The sequence below is a fragment of the Gossypium hirsutum genome, chromosome A01, assembly GCF_007990345.1.
Source record: "Gossypium hirsutum isolate 1008001.06 chromosome A01, Gossypium_hirsutum_v2.1, whole genome shotgun sequence".
In the NCBI taxonomy this organism is placed as follows: Eukaryota; Viridiplantae; Streptophyta; class Magnoliopsida; order Malvales; family Malvaceae; genus Gossypium; species Gossypium hirsutum.
The window spans coordinates 3,630,814-3,639,871 of NC_053424.1; the positions used below are offsets into that span (position 1 = coordinate 3,630,814).

The window sequence follows — 9,058 nt, forward strand, 5'->3', positions numbered from 1 at the left end:
AAACTTGATTAACTTGAAATTTTCACTTGATTCAATCGAGTGCTTACCCCTACTTGTATTAATTTATATCATTATAGTTTTTAGGAGGACCAAATCAAAATTTTATCAATTTTAGAAGATTAAGCTATAATTTTATTATTTTTAATATATGCTAAACAGAAAATTACATAAATATATTTGAAACTTACTAATTTACAATCTTCAATGAATTACGAAACAACATTGTTGCTCGAAAAATCAGAATTAATCCTTTAAAAAAATCAGTATGCAAGTGTTAGTAGTTTAAATGGCACATGAAAGGGGCATGGAAATGGAAAGCATATCTCTAAGTAGTAAGAGATGCAAATGCAAAACCATTGGATCACATGTCCACGTGGTGACATGTGCTATTTAATTAAATGCTATCAATATAATTAGTCTTTCAATTATTGTCAAGTGGAAATAATAGGCATGTTAAAAATCTCATTTTGGGGGTGGGAAGTTCACTAAATTAAGAAAAAATCACATCAAAATAACATAATTCTCAATAAGAAAATAACATATTTAAATCTTGATTGAGTTTTAATTCAACTGACATGGACATTATTATCAATATAGGATGACGTGGATTCGAGTGTGTTAAAACGCATTATCTTCCTATTTATGAGTTGAGGAGGAGTTATAAATAGTTCTGCTTATTATGTCAAAAAGAACAAATATAATTAAAATCTAAGAATTAAAAAAACATACATTAATTTGGACCCAAAATTGATTGGATATTATAATTTTAAAATAATTGTATTAATTTATTTAAATTGTGTTGTATTTCCTATTTGAATGTTGATTTCTTTAGTTTTCAAAATTTCAACTTGAATTGATCATATTTTATAAGACAGTTCGATTAATAGTATTGAGAGGTGTGTAAATAGGCCAATTTGCCCGGCCCATTGGAAACCCAAAAGCAAAATATAAAATAAATAAATAATAATAAAAACCCACAGCCCATTTACAAAACAATCCAAAGCCTTAAGGCCCAAACGGCCCAAAAACTAAAACTGCTTCAGCAACCCTAGGTCACCCCTCCTTCATTTGCGCCGCAACCCCTGTAGCCTCCAGGCGCCGTACAACGCCTCCAGCAACCACACCAAGCCTCCGTACGCTAACACGACTCCCGTACACACGCCAACGCGCCTCCGTATGCCAGCACAGCACCCGTACCTGAAAGAGAACAAACCACAGCAGCGAGTAGAAACAAAGAATAATATTGTATATTTTCGATTTATTTTTCTTTCTTTTCGGCTATAAAAGCCAAGCTTTTAATCTTTGTAAAGGTTACGCATTCAGAAGCAATAGAAAACGAAAAAAAGAGGCAATATACAAAAAAAAGCAACGAGCATTCGAAGGTGATTCCGATTCCAATCTCTGAGACTTTTCTTTTATTCTTGGCCCAGTTCATTTATTTCTGAATTTTCAGTTGTTCTTTCGCATTTTGAGTGCATAAAAGAAAAAGGAAATGAAACCTTACCTGGGGTACGCCGTAGATCTCCTTCTGCTTTGTTGAAGTCGAAGCCAGAAGGAGATTTTGAGGCTAAAAATCATCCTCCGGGCTTGGATGAGCAGTTCGTTGCCTGGGGGGATGGGAATCATCGGTTTGGGGCGGTGACTTAGGGTTCGGCTAAGGGGAAAAAGAAAGGCTAGGGTTGCATGAGGGATTTGGCTGAATGAAGGCATGACTAGGCCTTTTTAAGGAAACGAAAACGGCGCCGTTTCAACCAATTTAAATGGTTCAAAAATGACGTCGTTTGGTTGGTGTGCCCGACGACCCGATCTGGTTCTTCGACCCCCAGGACCCGCGCATCTTCACGGTGAGGGGTTATTTGCAAGCTAGATCCTTCCCCTTTTGCGCCGCATCTCAATCAACCCATCTGCGCTTCTTTTGTTTTTTTTTCCTATAATTTGCGCTTATTTGCAATAGGATCCGTGCCTGAACACAGCACTTTGGGATCTGGTATATTGCCAGTTTTAGTCCCTAGACGTTTCGCGCATTGAATATTGATCCTTTTATTGTTTTTTTTTATTTTCGAATTATCCCTTTGTTCTAGTTTAATTTTAATTAAGTTATTATTATTTTATAACCCATTTTCTATTCTTAATCAATTGTTTGTACCTTTTAAATGACTTTGGTAATTGTTACTTTGTCATTGAAAATTTGTTTTTTTTGTAGTGTTAATATCACATATCGCATACTCTAAATGTTTATTTCCTTCATGTTATTATGCATATATATATTTTACAATAAAGCTAATGTCACTTCATACATATAATGTTTTTTTATTCTAACCATGTATTTTAGCATATATTTTTGCTACGATAATATATTTTGTATATATATATTTTGCATAAAATTATTTTTCTACTTGTTTATATTAGTACACATATTTGGTTTATATATTATTAAACCTATACACATTATCATTCCTATATAAATTTGCATGTACTCTCTTTTAAATTTATATGTATATGTATCAATACACTTATTACTTTAATGGATTTTTCTATTTTAAAACACTTATAAGTTCATGATTTGTCAAATATTTTCTCTATGTATATATGAAATAACTTTGGAAACCTCATTTTTGTAATTATAAAATCATTATTTTTGAATATTTCTTTACATTGTATTGCTTTGGTGCTTTATATGGCCTATTATTTAAACATTTTTTGATATAAAGGTATGTATATAATTTTTAGATTAACTTAAGATTTATATATATATATTATCATTAATATTATGATCCTTTTTCAATAAACTTACGTGTACATACATTTTATAAATCCATTTTGTATTATGTCTTGTCATATATCCTTGTTATTCTTTCGTACCATATATATATTATTTAAATTATCATAAACTTTGTCAACTTTTAAAGGAATTTGTGTTTAAAGTATTTTATATGCAATTTGATTCGAACTTTTATTTTATAATATCTATTTCTATAGTTATATATATATCCCTAGTTTTTATTCAAACTTGTCAACCTATATATCATAAGTTTATTAATCTTATACCACTTTGACTTCTACATTCAATTTTGTTTTCCACATATTTTGTTGGTTGTTTGATATTATAGTATATATATATTATCATTGCATGGTATTCATCTTATTGATTTGCTAATTGTTCTTCATCGTGATTGAAATTAGGCTATGATTTTAGATTAATCATATTTAGTTGCTTATTCTGCTAGTTGATTAATATTCTCATTCATCAAGTATCGTATCTCATGTGTGCCTGTTACCTCATATCGTCGTTTTCTACTTGGTTTATCAAATGTGGTTTTTTTTAAAATCCAAATTTTTATGATTAAATTCGTCTCATTTCAAAAATGCATTAATACATTTTAAGCTAGTTTTATAATTATTCATTTAAAAATTCTTTAAAACGAAGACGAGATTTGATATTTAGCAATTCGCGGAATCGTGCCCTAACGTGCTGGGTTGCAATTTCGCGTTTGCTCAAAATAATCGAATATCCCTTCAAAATTTCGTTCATGTCTTCTAAAAACTTTTTAAAACGAAGGTAATACTTGATGTTTGGTAATTCGGGAATCGTGCCCTATCGTGCTGGGTTGCGATTTCCCGTTCGTTCAATAATCGAAGATTCCTTTAGAATTTCACTCATACTCTCTAAATTCTAAAATAAGGCAATGCTCGATGTTTAGAAATTCGAGGAATCGTGCCCTACTGTGCTGGGTTTCGATTTTCTCGTTGGACTAAATAATTGGGCATCCTTTTGTGGTTTTCAACACATAAATTTTTGGAAGTCAAAATTTATCATGTTTTCGAGGGCACAAAGGATCATGTCCTATCGTGCTAGATGTAATGCTATATCCCTCTTAAGCAAGAGAATTTTGACAACCAACTCGGGTTACTCAAATGTTTTCGAAAGGGAACCACATTTCAAAAACTTTTTAAACCTTAGACATAAGGACAGTATTTAATCAATTTGGTACCAATTTTGGCCGTAGTGAGGGTGCTAATCCTTCCTCATGCGTAACCGACTCTCGAACCTATTTTCTCAAAAATTCGTAGACCAAAATCGTTGTTTTAGTAAATCAAAATATTTTATTAAAATAATCGAATTTCTAGGTGATCCGATCACACCTAAACGAAAAGGATCGGTGGCGACTCCACGTTCCGTTTTTCAAAAAGTCGATCCCCCATTTTTTAAACCTAAAATTTTTTGAAAAAAGGGTGGTTTCGACAAGGTGAATTCAACTTAATACTTCAAACATTCAAATCAATTTGTTATTTCTTAATTAGTTGAATAGAACTTAGATTTTGAATAATAATACTAGAAAGATGTTGGGAAAAACCAACCTTTTTCCTAATCAAAATTATAAAACACCCTAATAAACAAGGAATCAAGACATCCAAACAATAGCCAAAGTTGCAGCCATACCATTACCTTTTATCTTATCCATAGAGAATATAACATTGACCAGCTGGTTAATACTCCAATCAATAACTATAAGTACATTCTGCAACAACCTCGGTCTAACTTCCCTAAACCAATCGACTATCTTTAACGTCAGCCAATCATGATCTCTTAGGGATTGTAAAAATACCTAAACTCGATGGATTTTAATTTGATTTGTTGATTTGATAGGGTCATTTAAAAAAAAATCAGCTTTGAGGCTGGTCAAATAAATTTGTAAAATTTATCAATTTAGATCAAAGTCGAGTTTAAAGAAAACCCATCCTCCCCAAAATAATTACAAAATCACCCTCATATATCTAAACTCTGCTTTTCCTCTCCCATTTGTAGTTCTTCTTGTTGTCCTCCTGCAAACTATTGAGTTTGTAGTTAATGTCTAACACAAATGAAAGGGAAATTACTTAGCCAAAATTTCCCCAAATATATATTATTTTTCAAAGCTATTTTCTTTTTAATCTTGCATTTACTTTTCTTTTTCAAAATTCCCTTTTATATTTTTTGTGTTAATAATAAAAGTAAATTCAACTTGAAACTTTTTGCTTAATACATTCATGTATCTTAAAGTTTTGCTAAATGTAGTATCGTTCAACAATGAGAAGCAAAATCAAGTTTGGAGTAGATATTGAAAACAAAGTATAAAAAAAATTGAAATTTATGCATCTCAGGTCAGGGCGAGGTCGAGTGCACTATTAAACCTTTGGGTTAAAATTGTTAAGTTGAGGTCCGATTAGGGTCAAAGGATGTCAGTAGTACATTGAGGTTGGGTTAAGGCAGGCAAAAAATCACCTTGCCCCATAGCAATCTTCATCGTCTCCTATCTTCTAATTTTAGATGATAAGGATTGTGCCGGCCAACTATCCTACTAGTCGGTTGAGAGGTCTTGTCATGGTTATTTGTAGACCAGACCGGTCAGTTGGACCAACAACTAGACGGGTCTCAATTTAGAGAAAAGTTTTAGGCTGATGGAGACGGAAACTAGTACAAACTGGACTAAAAAATCAATTGAATTGACGGTTGAAACAATTTTGAATTATACTTTTCTAATTTATGATTTTTTTAATGATTTATTTACTCGTACTATCCAGATCGATTGAACCAATTAAACCAGTCAAATTGACGAATTAGTGACTTGATTAATTTGATGACCGCCTGATTCTAAAAACCTTAGGTCTTCCTTAGAAAGTCCAAACCACAACTCTATGATACACAATAGTATGTAAATATCCATACAATATTCCCATTTATTTCTTTGTTGTAATAACTAACAACATGAGCATGCCATCATAATGCAACCTGTCGGGAAATCCAACATTTTTCTCCATCAATTGTTCGCATTCGTTTTTCATCATCAATCCAATATTTTTTTTTCTTTCATTCGAATTGATCTGTTGCAAATACAACAAGAACAACATTTAAAAGTTCAAATTTACAACATCCCATAATGTAACATTTTTTACAATTAAAAACTAACGTTTGACATAAAATCTAATGCTCACCACCAGGTTTTAAATATATCTCCATGATTTATACCTGCTATCGCCAAGGTTGAAGCCATTTCATTTTCTTTTTTTTCTACCATAAAAAATACAACACAATCTGCATTCTCAATTTTCCTCTCAATATGAGCAAATGTTGATTGTACTGACTATATTCTCATCGGCTTGTTTGCACCCCAATTGAATACCACTTTAGAATCAATTTCTACAAACAATGAATCAATTATCTTCCACTCCAAAGATCTAAACACTTAGAATGCTAAAAACATCAATTGTTTGCACCCTAAATCCAAGATACTAACCATCAATATTGCAAAGGTGTAATAGTGTAGTTTAAGATTTGAAATATTCAAATAAATTTATCATTATCTTTGTTCTTGTTCTAAGTTGTTTTTGAATTAGTATATTCTCTTATTTTTAAATTTGTTGTTTGAGTTCCTATTTTAGATGTACTTATTGATAAATCAATGAAATCGTTTCATAAGCCACCATTACTTCAATAGGGAGGTAGAAGGAAGGTCTCAAGATTTTTGAGGTATTTTTGCATGGTTTCAAGTATGAAAAGTTGTCCTGAGAAGATATGGCTAGTGCAAAGAGTATATTCCTCTCACTGGGTCCTCTTAGCACAAGTGTTGAATTATGGGAAGCAAATGGTTGAATCATAGGGAACCTCCTAACACATGCACTTGGTTGGATGGATGGGACATTATCTTTTTAACAAGTCCCCAAGTGGGATCAATGTGACTTGTTGTACGTCCACGTGTGAGACTGATGTTAAAGGGGGGGAATGGCGAGGTTACTCCTCCATTGGGCAAGGCAACTTTCTTGAGATTGGTTTCTTATTGATATTTAGGCAAGCTCCTCTATGTTTTGCTTTTAGGCAAGGCGGTGTTCAAAGGTTGCTCGCTGGTTGTGAGTTGATAAGTTGGGTGAAGTCCTCACGTCCTCTTTAGGCAAGACATGACTATTAGACGCAACACCTCTGTATAACAAAAGATTTTAACCCATACAAAGAAAAATATCTTGAAAAATATATCAACTTGATGATACATTGGACATATACATGTCCTAATTCTATATATTTCAAATTGGCACATGAAGTGGCCTCGGCCTCCCAAACAATAATAGATTTACGATTTAACCTCTTAAATTTTATAAAATTACATATTAGTATAATAATAAAATCACAATTAATTTATTCACTCCTCAATAATTTATGATTAATCTTTAATTTTTTTATAACAATTTTCTGATTTCGTCGTCTCTTATAAACACCACAACAATTTAACACTAAATTAATTATTGTGTATCAAAACTGAAATCATACCGGATTACTTGAACGATTATGCTAATTCTCTAAATTTACTTTTTAATATCTATCTATAACATAAATAAAAACACCATACATATAGTACTGTAGATGTATTTGCTCTTAACACATGACAGGTGTGCGTTTCTTTTTTAATTATAACTATAGTTATATTACAATTATTTATTAAATATTTATTAAAATTATAATATATATTTATTAATATAATTGATATAGACTAAATCCTAAACTTTAACAAAATAGAGGGTTCAATACTAAAATAATAAAAAAAGGACATGTATGATGACAAAACCGTTTAGAGCTTTCTTTTTATATAAATAACTGACGAAATTATAAATATTGAGGTATCAAACAATGTAAAAGAAAAAAATATAAAGATTAAACCTTAAATTTAAGTAGTATAGAGACCAAAATTGAAATTTAACCATTTATATTTATAATAATAATAATAAAGTGCTTTACACAAGTGTTAAAAGAAGGAAGGCTATATATAATAGTATGGTTTATGGAAAGAAAGAACAGGAGTAAGGGAAGGCGATGGGTCTAATACCGCCTTCAGTCCCTCCATTTTTTTAAAATTTTAAAATTTAATATTTTTATTTTTAATTTCAATAATTTAGTCCATCTGCTTAAGTTTAATTGTCATCATGTTTTTTATTTCAACTATCACTTCAATTATCACATCATCACTTAATGATCTGTTAAGGCTTCAAAGAAAAATTATATTTCAAGACTCAATTAATTATTAACTTTCAATTAAGGGCTCAATTAGGGCTTCATTATTTTTTTAATTTTTTCTCAGGGGCATGTTTAGCACTTAAGCTTTTTTTAATTTTATTTAATTTTATAATATATTTTTATCTAAGTTTATTTTATATTTTTATACACAATTATATACTCGTACATTGCACGGATTTAAAATTCAAACTTTAACTCCACAAACGGTGCCATGTGATAAACAAGCATTAAAACTATTTTATATAGTTGCAAGGATTAAAATTGAAATAAATTAAATTTTTATATATATTGCAACTTGCATTTCAAATAGGTAAAAATATCTGAATATTTGGAGGTGATAAATAAATACCATAGCTTTTTGGTGTCTCCAATGGTGATAGAAGAATATCCTCTCAAAAAAATAATAATAATAATTCAATTTAAAACTATTCGACCAACCGACTTTACCTGAAAAAACTGCCAACTACCAAATAACTTTTTCCCACTTTTTTAGGGTTATCTTTAATTGATCTATCAAATAATTAAACTTTGTTTTATATACCCACCAATTGTAAACATTAAGATAAACTTTCTTGGATTATTTTAACAAAGTGCATGCACTTTAATAAAAGTTTATAAACATTAATTATGTATTAATGTGCATATTAAAGTAAGTTAATATTAATTTCGAGTTTTAATTCGATTGGTATAGGTATTGTTATTATTATAGGAGGACATGGATTCGAGTACGTTGAAAGTGCATTATCGTCATATTTATAAATTGGGAAAGAACTACCCATAGTCTCTAGTTTTATGTATTTTGTAAAAAACAGATATAATCAAAATTTATAATGAAATTATTGAAAAAATTATATTAATATTAATGATTTTTTGTAACAAGTTCTGTTAGGACACTTTTAAAATTATCATATTAATTAAGTTTTTTCTTGTTAGAGTTTATTCAAATATTTAATAAAAAATATTATAATAATTATTTAATTAACCATAACAAGTGCTATAAGGATATATTAATTTTTT

The 9,058-nt window shown here is 30.2% G+C and overlaps 1 long non-coding RNA gene across 1 annotated transcript; it reads right to left on the minus strand.

Annotated features, from left to right (window-relative positions):
• Positions 1–948: 948 nt before the first annotated feature.
• On the minus strand, positions 949–2,148 carry LOC107932638 (uncharacterized). The gene is made up of 2 exons (XR_001693455.2): positions 1,505–2,148; positions 949–1,197 (listed from the first exon to the last, which is right to left on the minus strand). It is a non-coding gene; the product is annotated as an uncharacterized lncRNA (long non-coding RNA).
• Positions 2,149–9,058: the final 6,910 nt, after the last annotated feature.